Source organism: Grammomys surdaster, unplaced genomic scaffold, assembly GCF_004785775.1.
Source record: "Grammomys surdaster isolate TR1022 unplaced genomic scaffold, NIH_TR_1.0 125698, whole genome shotgun sequence".
Lineage (NCBI taxonomy): Eukaryota > Metazoa > Chordata > Mammalia > Rodentia > Muridae > Grammomys > Grammomys surdaster.
Genome location: NW_021620534.1, coordinates 2,318,893 through 2,335,388, shown reverse-complemented (window position 1 = coordinate 2,335,388; position 16,496 = coordinate 2,318,893).

Here is a 16,496-nt window from a genome sequence, read left to right as displayed (position 1 = left end):
CAGAGAGAGAGACAGAGAGGACTTCACCTTCTCTTTCTCAGTAGTTTGAGCCCTGCTTCACAGACAATCATGTGACCTTCATAGCAGGTCAAATGCAGACTCAGGTTCGCTCTGCTTCATAAAAACGATTTCTCTTTCTGCTAAAGTTGGGTGCCAGCCGTGGTCCTAAATGAGGCCTGCTTCCAGAAGAGCTAAGTGGGTACCTTAATGTGTTAATGTCAGTTGATGGCACTTTTGCCTGACTCATGAATTGTGTAAGAATGAATGACTAAATTTGACTGATTCTACATAGATTTTTATAGATAAATTTTAAGATTACTTGAGTTCAACTTACAGTGCTTCATAACAAATCTTTCCTGGGACTGGGCAATGGCTCAGATGACAAAGTGCCTGTTGCATTAGTATACTGTCCTGAGTTCAGATTACCTGTGATGGTTTGTATTTGCTTGGCCCAGGGAGTGGCACTATTTGGAGGTGTGGGCTTGTTAGAGTAGGTGTGGCTTTGTTGGAGTAGCTGTGTCACTATGGGTGTGGGCTTTAATACCCTAGTCCTAGGGCCTAGAAGCCAGTCTTCCATTAGCAGCCTTCAGATGAAGATGTAGAACTCTCAGCTCCTCCTGCACCATGCCTACCTGGATGCTGCCATGCTCCCACCTTGATAATGGACTGAACCACTAAATCTGTAAGCCAGCCCCAAATAAATGTTGTCCTTTATAAGACTTGCCTTGGTCATGGTATCTGTTCACAGCAATAAAACCCTAACTAAGACATTACCCAACACCCATGTAAAAAGCCAGGCACTGTAGCCCATGCCTTTAATCTCTGCACTGGAAAAACAAGGACAGGACAATTTCTGTAACATGCTGACCACATAGCCTAGCAAATCAGTGAGCTCCAGGCTAATGAGAAGATCTGTCTCATAAGATGGCCTCCATACACACTTGCATGCACAAATTCACAAGTCTTTCATCTGTAAGGTTGAAATATCAATAAGCTATTGAATCAATAAGATCCCAGATGTCCTGTGGAGGAGCCTGCTGTCCTCAGCTTATTGATGTTACAGAGGAGATAAGCACATCCAAGGCACAACAAACTGTCAATCCTCCAAGTCAAGTATCGCTTTTGCCTATTTGTACACATGTCCCTAAAGACACATTCAAGGTTCACCAACCTTCTCCCCCATAACCCCTGACCTACATTCACACAAGCATCCACACTTACCTCTTCACTGCCACTACCAATGCCACAGTAAAACCAAAGTGCTCTTTATACAAAGGGGGTGCCTACGACCAGAGAGAAGCCACTCCACTGCAAAAACATCTCAAGACCCATTCATGCATGATGTTCAAGCTAGCTTTCTAAGGTGCTACTTTGTGTGTTTAGTCCAAGGTTATTTTGTATTATAGTAATCTGAATGGCTGTAACAAACAGATCCATGGATAAAACAGCTCAAATACAAACAAACAAACAAGAACAAACAGGAGTATAGATTTGCTTACAAAACAGTACAAGGCAAGCATACCTAGCTTCCTTCTAATCTGTGGCTACACTATCCTCTAGGTTCCATGAGCCTTTGCATCTAGCTGACAGAAAGGGCAAGACCCAAGAGAAGACCCACCTGCCTGCCACAGACCCACAATGAGAAGATGTGCTGATTAGGTACATGTACATGATAGACTGAACCTTTACGTATTTTTATCTATAAGCAAATTCCAAGTTGGTTATGGAAAAAAATGTATAAGACTACAAAACTCCAGAGAGATGGCTTCGTGGTTAAGAGCACTGGCTGCTCCTCCAGAAAACACAGATTTAGCTCCCAGCATGCACATGGAAGCTTTCAACCATCTGTGACTCCACTCTGAAGATCCATCACCCTTTTCTAACCTCCAAGGGCACCAGGCACACACATGATGCATAGATATATGTAGTCAAAACACTCATATACATAAAACTAAAATAAATAAAATGTTTTAAAGCCTACAAGGACTAAAGAGATGGCTCAGCAACTAAGAGCACAGCTCAGTAGTGAAAAGACTCAGGACCAGTGAGATGGCCCAGTGGGTAAAGGGCATTGCCACCTAAGCTGATGTCCTGACTTTGACCCCAGAACCCATGTAAAAAGCCAGACACAGTGGAGTATTCTGAACTCATGCTCAGATCAAGTCCATTCACTGTATTGGTTAGATTTTTTTCTTTGAGAGGGCCAGAATCTTGCTATGTAGCCCTAGCTAGCCTGAAATTCAATATATAGATCTAGGTGGCTTTGAATTCAGAGTCCTACTTACCTCTGGCTTCCACATACTAGGATTAAAAGCATGCCTCACACCAAGACAGCATTTTTTTTTAAGTTATAAAGATGGCATCTGCATTGTATCTCAATTTTTTAAGATGAAGTAATGATCCCTTGGTGTGGCTTTGCTGTAGACAAACTTTAAGTCCCTCTCTTGCCTGCAGCATGGATACCTGACTCTCAGTGTTCACAGTAATCTACAACTATGGTTCTCCAAGCATGGGCCCTGAATGAAGGGACCTTGGGGGTTCCTCAGCAAACTTTCTGGCCCTCTCCTATTGAATCATAAACTTTGGGTTGAAATCTAATAACAAGTATCTCAACAAGATGTTCAGCTAGTCTGGATGCCCACTGGAGAGTTAGATTCATGGTCTGCATCTCTGGACAAGAAGAAATATCAGCTCTGTCTCCCCATGACAAATTTGACTCTACAAATTCCAACCCTAGTTCTATCCTCTGGATATTTAGTGGGCTCTGAGCTTTGCTTTGAACTCATTGTGGGTTTTTTTTTTTTTCATTCTTTCTCCATACAGTTGGGCCATGGCCTGCTCTGAGTGTTGCTATTCACTCTTGCCTTCATGGTTTCCCTTCTCCGTATGGCCAGCACAATACAGTAGATACCCTAATAGCTGGGTTTGGGTGGCAATGCTGGTATACCTTACTTCTTAATCTTAGGACTTTGAACATATGAACATCTCAATCTCCAGAGTATGTATTTGACAGACTGCTATGTCTTTGGAGCACAGAGTTTCCTTTATCCTCTGGAGAAAAGGGACACATGTCAGTCAAGAATAGGAACATAACTTGGTAAAGGGATCAAAATTATTTCCAACTCCTAGCTTCTACCTGCATAAGACTTAGGGCATCTCCAGGGATATATGATGCTCTCCCCGTGACCATACACATATTCCTGGCATGTGAATCTATTTCACTGACCCTCGCCTGCACCTCTCAATGCACTCATAGAGCAGCTAAGCTCACGGTCACTAGATGCTTGTTGGAATTTGCTGAGAGATTCAAGAGCCCAAGTAGTCAACCCAGGGTCTCTGAGAACCAGTGGAAGAAACCAATGGCCTTATGTAAACAGCTCCAGTCCTGTTCCCCCACAGGCAAATAAGACACTTAAATGCTAACGACTGGTCACTCATGTGTGTCATACCTGAAAAAAATGGATGAGTTCTGCAAGCCATGTTACGTGTGCAGGCATGTGAGTATATAGAACATACCCAGAGACCTGAAGATAAACATCTCTCTGGCTCCCTTCCTGCAGCAAAGAACAGAAGTAGAAGAAAACTTAACAACTGAAAACCTAGAGCTAAGTTATCAGAAAGCAAATTAAAGCTGTTGGGTATTTTTGTTGAAACATCTCCACCTCTGAAATCTAATTTCTTGCAACTTTCCATATAGGACCTTGTGTTGTATTATTTATAAGAAAATAATATTCTGCCCTCCCTTGACAGCATTTCCAGGCTGCAGAACCCACAGCAGCCATGGAGTAACAGAATAATTTTGGTAATGTTTCCATAGCTACCTTGCTTCGAAGTGAGGTTTATTCTGTTTTAAAGTCTACTGACCTATTCACATCTATATTTGAGGTATTTTCAATCTAATCCCTTACCTGCCTATTATCGTCTAATGTGCTTGTAATTTCTGTATTTAAGAGGCCCTGGATGCATAAATATGGTAAGCCTTCTAGTTACATGTAACAATACGATTTTTTTCCTCCCTACTCCTTTCCCATGTGTATTCATTCTGTCTTTCCCTGGCAGCGCAAGGCAACCTGCCAGAGGTTTTTTTGGTAGGAAAGGCTGTTTAAGGTACACTGGCGCCCTCTTGTGTTCATTCTAGTTTTGTGGTTTTTCTTCCCAGGAGGCTCTTTCACTTTTGCAAGAGGTTAATAAAAAAGGCTACCACAAAACCCCATTTCTCGTTGATTTGGGTGTCCTTGTGTCTGTGTCTTTTGCCCATTGTGGGCATGGAAGTCTGTCTAGGACAGGTGACCTCTGAGTGACAGTGTTCCCTGCTCTTTCCTCCAGAGCAGGCTTCATCAGTAAGGATTGCTGCTCTAGGTTAGTCTTGACCTGGAGCCCACCTCTGGAAGAGGAAGATGATGGACCAAAAGTATAGCAGGAAGATGTAAAATAAAGAGAATTCATGGAAGGAGAAAGCAAGGCTTCGCTTCAGCCAGGCATAGCCTATGAAAACAGCATCAGGAACGGGCACTACCATGTGTCATTTCGTAAGCAAAACCATCAGTTCAGTGCTAGCCCAGAAATCAAAACAAAGTGATCAATGAAATTGTACTTAATTGAATGTGACTAATATTTATTCAATAATAACTTTAAGGGGGTTAATGACAGCATTTGGGAGGTGGGAGTGAGAGGATCATGAGTTCAAAGCTAGCCTGAGATACACAGAGAGCCCCTCGCTCAAAAAGCCGAAAAGAGGGGGTGAACAGAATACAGAAACATTGTCCAAGAGAATTTTCCATAATTGTGAAATGTTCTGTGTCCACATTATAATACACAGTAATCCCTCAGCGATGGCAAGGTCTCAGTCTTGGTTTCCATTGCTGTGATGAAACACTATGACAAAAAGAAAGTTGGAAGGAAAGGATTTATTTGGCTTACACTTCCACTTTCATAGTTTATCACTGAAGGAAGTCAGGACAGGAACTCAGGCAGGTCAGGAACCTGGAGGCAGGAGTGCCGCTTCCTGGCTTGCTCCTCGTGGCTTGCTCACACTGCTCTCTTACTGAACCCGGAACCACCAGCCCAGCAATAGCACATCCCACAGTAGGCTGGGCTCTCCCATATTAATCACTAATTAAGAAAATGCTCTACAGGCTTGCCTACAGCCCAGTCTTCTGGAGGCATTTTCTCAATTGAGGCTCCCTCCTCTGAGAGGACTCTAGCCTGCATCAAGTTGACATAAAATTAGCAAGCACGATTGACTCTTTGTCATTGACATACAATACTTTTTAAGTCGTAAGTTTTTCTGTCTTGTTGTTGTTCATTCCCAAGATCTCAGACTAATAAATATCACAAATATAAACATATTGCCAACTTAAAAGTCCCTCAGTCTTTACCAATTCAAACGCTCTAAAAGTTCAGCCTCTGCAAAACTATGGTCTCTTATAAAATACAAATTCTCTTTTAAAAATTTAAAGTCTCTCAACTGTGGGCACATATTAAAATCAAAAATAAGTTAAATACTTTCTTACTTCAAGAGGGAAGACCCAGGACACAGTCACAATCTGAACAAAGGAAAATTACACTCCAACAGCGTGAATAACCCAATGTTCAATATCTGGGATTCACCCACAGTCTTCTGAGCCCCTCCAAGGCGCTTGGGTCACTTCTCCAGCTCCATCTTCTGCAGCACACACAGCTTGTCTTCTAAGCTCAGGCCAGCTGACATTTTCAACCCTGGGGCTTCCACAGCTACTCTAGCTGCACCTTCACCACTGGCCTCTCCTGCCCTCTCACAGTGCTAAGCCTCAGTGGCTCTCCATGATGCCTTCATGCCTTCAAACCCAGAGAACCACCTGAGTAACTTACACATGACCCAAGTTTGGCTGCCAGCATGAGGTACAACATTGACCATGTCTGAACACAGCTCCTCTGTGATGATTCTTAGGAAGCACTTCCCAGAAGATTTCACCTTAGTGATGCTGTCTTTTCTTAATCCCAGCTGATTCTTCAGCCCCAGCTAACCATCATCCATTACCCTAGCAAATCAAAGGTTTTCCTTTACCAGTTTGGACTCTTACTAACCATAGTTAATTCTTTAACTCCAACTGGCCAGACACCACAGGTTCTTAACACAGATGGCCCGCTAGAGTCTTTGCTTCCCGTTTAAATTTCACAGGCCAGGTCTTTGCCATCTGCACTGCCCCCAACACTCTTTTATCTTCCAAACTCAAACAGGACAGCCTACTGAGCTCTTGACACTCGGTGGCTTTTCTAGCCTAAAGTTCCAAAGTCTTTCCAAAATCCTTCCCGAAACACAGTTAAGTCCATCACAGCAATACCTCACTATCCAGGTACCAAGTTATGTCATAGTTCAGGTTACTATTGCTATGAGGAAACACCAGGACCAAAAGCAAGTTGGAAGGAAAGGGTTTATTTGCTTTACATACATACATCATACATACATACATCATACATACATACATACATACATACATACATCATACATATGATCTCATAGTACATCATAGTCTGTCACTGAAGGAAGAGAGGACAGGAACTCAAACAGGGCAGGAACCTGGAGGCAGGAGTTGATGCAGAGGCCATGGAGAGATGCTGCTTACTGGCTTGTTCAGCCTGTTTTCTTACAGAACCCAGAACCACCAGCCCAGAGATGGCACCACCCATAATGGGCTGGGTCCTCTCATATCAATCACTAATTAAGAAAATGTCCTACAGGTTTGCCTACAACCAATGTTTTGGCTTTTTGTTTGTTTGGTTGGTTTTGTTTTGTTTTTTGTTTTGTTTTGTTTTGTTTTAAGCAGGGTTTCTCTCTGTAACAGCCCTGGCTGTGCTGGAATTCTCTTTGTAGATCAGATTGGCCTTGAACTCGGAGAGCTCTGCCTGCCTCTGCCTCCTAAGTGCTGGGATTAAAGGCATGTACCATCATGCCTATTTTTGTTGCTGTTTTTTGTTGTTGTTTATTTTATAAACACTTGGGGTCTTGCCAACAACGCGTAAGGGAGTCAGATCCCCTGGAACAGGAGTTACAGACAGTTGTGAGTTGCCACGAAGGTGCTGGGAATTGAACCTGGGGCCTCTGGAAAAGGAGTCATCTTTCCAGCCCAATCTTATGGAGGCATTTTCTCAACTGGGATTCCCTCCTTTCAGATGACTAGCCTGTGTCAAGTTGACATAAATTAGCAAGCATGGTAAGTTGTTGAGCAGTGAAGTGTGGCAAGTGAAAGTAAGGGACACATTTCTAATTTTATTTCATCTTTAATTTACTTTAATTGGTTACATGTGGCAGTTAGACAGCCCAGGTCTGGGGTGACAGGTAACCCCAATATGAGCAGGATCTTTAGTAAGGCCCCCCTGTTTCTCTGCCTTGAGGTCCCCCTTCCAAAGTCTCCATATCCAGGTTCCACACCTGAGTCCTCTTGTCTCCCACACACCGTACATTTCACTATGGAAACCCAGTGAAGCTGAAGACCAGAGTCTCAGAGCACTGTCACACCCTAAAAGCATGCCAGCCAGCATCCAAAAAAGTAATTTCAAAAGAGACTCTGAGTTGTTTTATACACCTGTCAAACACCTCTGGGTTGCCTCGGGTCATGCATCCCGAGGGCCGTGGTACTCAAATAAGAAATTCTCTTTCTGCAGGGATGTAAAAAAAAAATAGTTAAATAAATAAACTTTTAAAAAAAAATTCTCTTTCTTCTCCCAACTCGTCTCTCCTACCCCACAGCCTCTCCCATGTTTCTCATCAAAGCAGCCTAGAAAACACATCACTAAACCATGGGTCTGTCATCCGTTCCTCCTCCTCCCTCTGCTTTCGCCCCATCGCTCTCCTACCCTCAGTCTCTAGTTTCAGAGCCTCATTGTGTAGAGAAGAACAAGGAGCGAAGTGCACAAAGCCAGTCTCTGCTAGACAGCAGTGAGTGACAGCTGGGGTTTTTCAGAATCACTCACCTCTCACCCCAAAATATGAGAGGATCCACCTTGGGGTTCCCACTGTGCATTGTCTCCTCTCCCAGCCTCTGCTTCTCTGTTTTTCTGCAATAATTTCACAGTGAGGACATCAGGTCAGCATTGCAACACCTGGAAGCTCATCCCAAATGCAAACCTATAAGCGCCGTTTAGACAATTGAATCACAAACTCTCTGGGCAAAAGGCCCAGGAAAGTGTTGCAATGCGCCATCTTAGAAGGATGCTTGTGAAATTATACTTTAGACATTGATCTAACAGACACTCTCTGGAAGCTCTCTGGAGCTTCTCAGGGTGCTGTGCTTGGAATTTGACTAGACTCCTCTGCCTCTGCTAGGAGGTCGGGAAGTAGGGATTGTGTAACAGAAGATTTTCTAGGCAAAGGCAAGTCAACATTCACACTTAATTCTAAGAACCTTGACTGGGACAGTGTTTCACAAACTCTATGTGGTCTGTGGCTTATAAGAAAGATCAGAGATTTGGACACAAGGCTGTGTTCACCAAGACATAGGGTGCTCTACACTGACTAAAGGGGAAAAGTATGCTTGGGGACAAGTAGTTACAAGATTACCCTTTTTTGTCATGCAAGAAGGAAGTGAGACCTTCTACCAGTCAACATTGACTCTATCTTACTCATTCCGTGTCTTTGAAAGGGTCACAGGCTAAATTATGGCCACAGCCTACTGACAGTCCAGTCGGCCACATAATAAATGTACTAGAGGGATACCTTTTCTAGTTCATACTCCAAACTGCCTCTGAGAAAGGAAGAGTCCTTAGATGAGGATATTAGAATCTGCTTCTCCCCACCCCAACAACTGTGAACTCAGTTTGGCATAGAGACAAAGCCATACCCATATCATTTTCTGCTCCCAAAACCCCAGACCTCAGGACTATACTCCATTACTTAACCCTGCTCCATGTTAGTGCCAGTCTGGTCTTCCTTTCTCTTAACACAAATACCACTTACAAGAAGCACAATTAGAGTGAGATTTCAAAAATAGTGCAAAGTCCAATACCCTGAAATAACCCTGTGTTACTAGGTTTCTTTGCTCTGGAATAGACTGACTGCTGGACTTTCATTCTGGTAAAACACAGACAAGAGCACATGTCCTACTCATTACATCCAACATGGAAGTTGCATCTGTGATCCGGGAATGCAAGGCAGTCTTGTCCAGAAAAAAGAGTTCATCCTAAGCATTATAAGTGTTGAAAACTCTCAGGTAGAAACTAGCCCCTTTCTGCCTTCTCGTCAGCTCAGCCTTAAACCATTTATGATATATTGTGTTTGTATTACTATTCAGATCCAGTACTTTCTGTCTTTCTCATGATTTCTTTCATCATTCATGAGCATACACAAGTACGCATCTTAAATCCTCAAATATACAGAATCTGTTGCTCATGTCATTATAGAAGAGCCTGTCCATTTGAGTACTTAGTAGTTACGATCTCATAAGGTCAGCTTTTATGTATGTTAGATTAAGTTTATTAGTTCTATTTCTAAAATATGCTACATTATTTACTAAAGCGCTGTGTACTTCATCAGTGATGTACTATGAAAATCTATAGTGTTTATACTAATCACATTTCTACAGTTCTGTAAATATGTTATTTATACCATTTAAAGCTATGTCATTAGATGTGTAGAAGTTTAGAAACTGTTTCTTCCCAGTGAATTGGTTTTTTATCATTACAGTGTCCCTGGTTTGATATGTTTTTCTTAAAGTCTGCTTTGGTTAGGATTTTTTCTAGCATGTTCTTATTTTTTTTCAATTATTTGTTTTGTTTTTGAGATTATAATACAATTGCATCATTTCCCCCTTCCTTTTCCTTCCCCCAAACCCTGCCACACATCCCTCCTTGCTCTCTTTCAAATTAATAGCTTCTTTTTCCATTGTTGTTACATGCAATATATTTACATACAAATTTTTCATTAATTGTTGTTATGTTCCATATATAAGTATTTAGGAATATGCTATATTATATAGGAATATATATTTATAATTTCCTAAATATAACCTGCTCAGTCTGTATAATATTACTCGTGTGTATGTTTTTACAGCTGGTATTGGATGACCAATTGGTGTGCTCTTCTCTGGGAAAGACTATTTTTCTCACTCTTGGTATTCTCTTAGTTCTCCGTGTAAAGTTGCAGATCTCATGAGCTTTCCCGTGTCCATCAAGCATGTCTATTGTTGCCATCATCACTGTTCAGCACATATTCATGTAGTCACATTGGTGACACTTTATGGGTACATTCTCTAACACTCCGAGGAAGTAGTCTCGCAGCAACCTCCCTGATCCCCGTCCCATCAACTCTTCCAAAATGTCCCAGGAGCCTGGGTACAAGAGGTTTTGTAGATGTATCCACTGGGACTGGGCTCTACAACACTGCATTTGAATTGATTGTCGTTTTCTGTTATGGCCTCTATCTGCTGCAAAGAGAAGTTTCCTGGACGAAGGGAGAAGACTACACTTATCTGTGAGCATGAGAACACATATTTAGAACACAGATGGGGGTTTTGCTGGTTTAGTGGAGTGGCAGTTGTGGATTCTCCTCTGTGATCCATGACTTTAATATCCATGGATAGTTGGCTAAGTTTCCAGCACCAAGCATGTTTCCCCTCTTATTAAGAGTCTTAAGTTCATTCAAAGAACTGTTGGTTATGGCAAGGTATGCAAGCTACTACTGCACCCTTAAGGTTATCGTCCTGTGCAAGTTATTGTGGTTTATAAGCATTATAGGTGGATAGGATTGCTCCCTTCCTTCTATGGAAGCTTGCATGGCACCTTCTGGTACCATGAAAGCTAGGACTCAGGGAAGAGACACTCAGGTCAGTTCTAGCTCGGGTGTTTCTGGGCCCTGTGTCTCAAAGTGCATGATATCTTCAGCAATAGAGTCTTACCTTCCACCTCTGGGGAACAATAACAATAACAACAACTCAAACAACAACTCAAAAGAGGGCTTCTCACAACTAGTATTGGGGTTCCTGCTAGGTAGTCTTCAGCTCTTGGAGGGATCACTGTCAGCCCAGATGGGAAAATGTCATTTAAACTATGTATGTATATTTATACACTGACTTATGTGGGTTTTTGGATATTTTTAGAAAGATGGTTAATAGTATGATTTCTTAAAACTTTTAAAAACATTCTTACTGTTATTTACCCCCTCCTTCCTAGTTCTGTATCTCTCCCTGTCCCTAATTAGAGCCTCCTTAATTTTCCTCATTCCCCCCAGTGATCACTTCCTATCATTCCCTTTTATATATAATATATATGCTTTTTCTATATACATATATATTTTCTAAGTTCTCCTATCTGCATTTTCACTCATTAAATATCTATTGGTGGTAACCCATCCAACATACTTCTGTCCACAAGTATTTTCATTTTTCCCTCATTATTGATTTTTAATTTATCTGGACAATTAAGCATCAAATATTTAATGTATTTTTAGCATCGCTATTGTGATCAAATACATGTCATGTAAACTTTGTCATTGAGGCCATTCTTACTGCACAATTCAATGGCACTACACATATTTGAAACATTTTAAAACTGTCTCTGTTTCCAGATATTTTTCACCATTACAAACAGAAATTCTTTATCTATTAAATCATAACTACCCCCTTGTTATCCCTAGTCCCTGATAATCTCTATTCTATCATTTGCCTCTAAAAATTTGCTTAATCTTCAAATTTCACACGAGTGGAACTGTATGATAGATAGATAGATAGATAGATAGATAGATAGATATTAGATAGATATTAGATAGATAGATAGATAGATAGATAGATAGATAGATAGATAGATAGATATTATCTCTGTGTTAGCTGATGAACACTTGAGCTGTTTGCTTCTTAGTGTTCTTAAGCTCTCATTCCCATATCTTTTTTTTTTTCTGGTTTTCATTGTCACAGTTAAGAATACTAATGTTGCTCTAATTGTCATTAGATCATTGTGTAAAGTCTGCTCTCCACGCTTGCTTTTATAATACTGTCTTTAGCATTTTGTATTGTTGTGTGTCTAGGAATAAATTTTCCTTTTGTTTATTCTGCTCAACACATACTTCCTGAATCAAAAGGCTCCTGCCTTTTATCAACAAACCCCAGAAAATTCTCAGTCATTACACCTTCAAATATTATTCTTCTATGACTTATTTTTTCTTTTAAGCCTTTAGATATCTCTTTGTCCTCCTATTTTTCATATCTATCTATCTATCTATCTATCTATCTATCTTCTACTATCACTCTCTATATGCATTTTAAGTTCTCTTTTGTGTTTTCTAAATCTTCTCTGTGCTGGTGTTCCGTTCATTGATTTTCTCTTCTCTGCTATCTAATGTGTTGCTTAGCTCATCCATTGGGTTGCTAGCTTCATTAACTATACTTGTTGTGATTTCTAGAAAATATACTTAGCTCTGTTTTCTGTTCCTGTCTTCCTAGTGATGTTTTATTAATGTCTCAGATTCTTACTGGTTTTTTTTTTACATAGTTATTAGTAATTGATTCAACAGACACTATGAGAGCCTGGTATAAATCAGTAAATGTGGATAAGATATAATTTCTACAGTCAGGAAGGTATAACTTAATAAGAAAGAACACACTGTGTAAATTAGGACATGATATATATAGAATTGATGTTTGGTTGGCACAGTATGAAAAACTTCAGAGGACAATCTGACTAAACTTAAGTAGGTCATACTGAGTTCCCAAACATTGATGGAGACTGGACTGAGTCTTAATTGCAAAGTCTTAGATGGACAGGTAATCAGGTGAGCAGATGGGTTGAATACAGAAAGTGGAGGAAAAGGCAGGTATAGAAATTATCAAGAATCATTCTAGTTCTTGTTAGCTGAAGCTTAGTGTTCCTGGCTGGACTGAATGATGCAATGGGCAGTGGGCAGAGTGATGCCCAGTAAGTCTAGAGAAAGATTCAGAGAGTATCAGTCACACAGCGGGAAACAAACATAAGAGAGGAGTCATGGAGAATCATGTGCCTTCTGACACTGACAAGGACACCAATGACTGGGAAGTGACAGGCTTGGGTGAAGTTTCTAGTGAGCCAAATCATCTAAAATAGGCTACCTCTGTTGTGGGGCAGTGGGCTATGAGAAAGCCAGAAAGCTTGGTAGAAATCTTCGAAGCCCCGGAAACCTCGGCCTGAAAAGGGTCACAGGACGGAAGGTTGCTTCAGATTTCCCACGCTGATGGCCCTCTTAGCCTCCGCTTCCCACAAAGAGACCCGTGACCCTTATCACGTAGGATAGCACCTCCATGCAAATAAGGCATCCTCAAACACCCAAGCCAAACCAATAGGGGCTACCTGTTCTTTCCCCGAAACTGTATATATATAATTCCAGAGCTCAAATTAAACTACTACTGCTGTGTGGTGCAAGGTCTCCTGCTGTCAGAGTGTTTTCGCGATCCCTCGCCAGTCGCCAGTCACGCACTTCAAAGGACAACACTCTCCTCTCCCCTCAGCAGGAAGAGCAAGCTGAACTAAAAGAGCTGAGACACTTTTCTTCTGTGGGCTCTCACGAGCGACTCCCGGAAGGAGAGAATTAAAAGAGCTGACAACACTTTCTCACTTTTGGGGGCTGGGACAGAGGTCCTGCTCCGGTTTTCGGGCGACCAGAGGCCGCTGTGGAGCGAGCCCCGCCCCGTCGGCTGCTGAAGGCCGCCCTGGGCCGGCTCGACTGGCTCCTTCCACGCCCCCGACCCTGGAGGCCGCTCGCCCACCCCCGCTGGCCCGGCTTGGAGCTGACGCCAGCCGCAGTATCCTGCGGCAGTCCCGTCAGCCCGCGATCGCTAGGCGTGAGCACTGCACGACATCTGGCGCCCAACGTGGGGCAGGACATGTTCCCCAATTCGGCAGACAAAAATATGTTTTTGTCACCATAGATACTTACACACATTTTATATGGGCTACAGCCCAGACGGGTGAAAACTCAAGACGGTTAATTTATCATATGCTCTCTACTTTTGCCATCATGGGCATTCCTCAACAGATAAAGACTGATAATGGCCCTTCTTTCATTAGTGCTCAATTTAAAGCCTTCTGCGCACGCTGGGAAATAATCCATCATACAGGAATCCCCTACAACCCTCAGGGCCAAGGAATAATAGAAAGAACACACCAGACCCTGAAAGCCCAACTCCTGAGACAACAAACCACCACCTATCCCCCTAATGTACAATTGATGATGGCCCTGGCTACCCTAAACATATTCAACATCTACAAAACCTCCAGATACCCCCCTATTTTCCTCCATTGGCACACACCAAAGCTAGCTCCCCCTATCCTGGTACGATGGCGAGACCCTTTGGATGGAATTTGGAAGGGACCAGACCCCCTCCTTACAACCAGGAGGGGTTTTGCTTGTGTCTTCCCATAGGACCAACCCAAGCCTATCTGGGTCCCTGCCAGAAATGTCCGACACCACCCCGCCAATGAAGAAGATGGTCCGCCTCTCACTGACGGACCAAAATCCAAGGAAGAGGAGGAGAAGGCAGAGGAAACACCACGCCCAGAGGAGCAACAGGATCTCCTGGGAGGACATTCGTGACCTAATGACAACTGCCCAGGCCATGTGCCCTCCACAAGCCCCCCTCTCCTCCATTCTCTTGGCAGTTTTCGTCATCCTTCATGCTAACTCTGCTACTGCCCAGCCGCTCCCTAGCCTTCCCAACACCTACCATTGGAGATTCTATGCCAGGGAAACCTACAACGGACACAACAAGGTTATAGGAACCCAAGACTGCCCACTTGAAGGATGTCGAACCAGAATTGAGATCCCCCTACACCCTGAGTCCATCTCCACTACTCCCAGCCCTTTTCTCTGCTTCCCTTACCGAAACACAGGTGAATGTCTCCAGGAGGTCTCCACATATGGAGGTTGCAGATATTGGAGCTGCAGGATGGAGTCCACCAGCTGTGGTGGCACCATGCTCACCAACCTTAAAACTCACTTTCAGCTTTCCATCAGTGATCCCTGGAACGAACGTTGGCGAACCGGAGTCATGGGTAAAATTTACCCCAATGGCTATGCCAGATACCCAGTGGCTGACCTACATGTCTCCCGTGAAGTTGTTCCTGCCCCCAAATCTGCCTTTACCCATGCTAATATTATCCAACAGGAAAACCAGTCTCAGGAGGAACTACAAGCTACCCTCTCCTGGCTACAGTACATTCAATATACAGCAGACCTCCTTCCCTTAACAACCCCAATTCCTCCCAATGCTTTTTCTGTGCCTCTCTCTCCCAGCCATTATTAACAGCCGTTCCCGTTAACTTTTCCCTTTATGATCTCCACGGACCCCTGCCTGCGAGGAAAGCACAGGATGTTCCTCTCTTTGACCTACCCCCACCTCTGCCTTGTAGGGTCCTCCTCAAAACCCCATCTCACATGTGCCGTGACATCGCCATCACCAAATCAGTATGTGTTAGCCCTCCTGCCTCCTCTGGTGCAAAGGCACTACAGGTGCCTGTATCAACTCTCATTTTCAGGGCTCCTGCACCCCTGTGATTGTTGTCCCCCAGGTTTATCTCTATGAACCAGAAGAACTCGCCTTGCAGATGGAAGGAAGCCGAAAGAAGAAAGAAATCTTCATCCCTCTGCTCATTGGACTAGGCCTTGCTGTTTCAATTGGTGCTACTGGAACTGCTGGCGCAGCCCTTGTCCAAACACAGCATCTGGCTGGCAACTTTCAGGATAAGCTTGACCAAGCAATGGCCTCTACTACAGACAGCCTTGAGTCCTTTCAACGCCAGATAACCTCTTTGGCAGGAGTGACTCTCCAAAACTGGAGGGCCCTGGACCTGATGACTGCTGAACATGGGGGGACTTGTGTTTTACTGGGGGAGGAATGCTGCTTCTATGTCAATGAATCTGGGCTGGTAGAACAAGATGTACAAACGCTCAAAGAACTCTGGGGGAACCTCTGGGCACGCTATACTCCCAACACCCCTACCCCTTGGTACTCTAACCCCTTGATGGCTTGGATTCTTCCCCTCCTTGGCCCCGTACTAGCCATTGGAGCTCTACTTCTCCTGGCACCTTGCCTCATTCAATTTTTAAAGCAACAAATGAGTAACATTGCAAAGGTGACCACCAATCAAGTCTTAGTTCAATATCAAACTGTTCCCAACATAGGGGACACTTACTCTGATGACACCTCTCCTTTGTAAAAGAAAAGGGAGGAATTGTGGGGCAGTGGGCTATGAGAAAGCCAGAAAGCTTGGTAGAAATCTTCGAAGCCCCGGAAACCTCGGCCTGAAAAGGGTCACAGGACGGAAGGTTGCTTCAGATTTCCCACACTGATGGCCCTCTTAGCCTCCACTTCCCACAAAGAGACCCGTGACCCTTATCACGTAGGATAGCACCTCCATGCAAATAAGGCATCCTCAAACACCCAAGCCAAACCAATAGGGGCTACCTGTTCTTTCCCCGAAACTGTATATATATAATTCCAGAGCTCAAATTAAACGACTACTGCTGTGTGGTGCAAGGTCTCCTGCTGTCAGAGTGT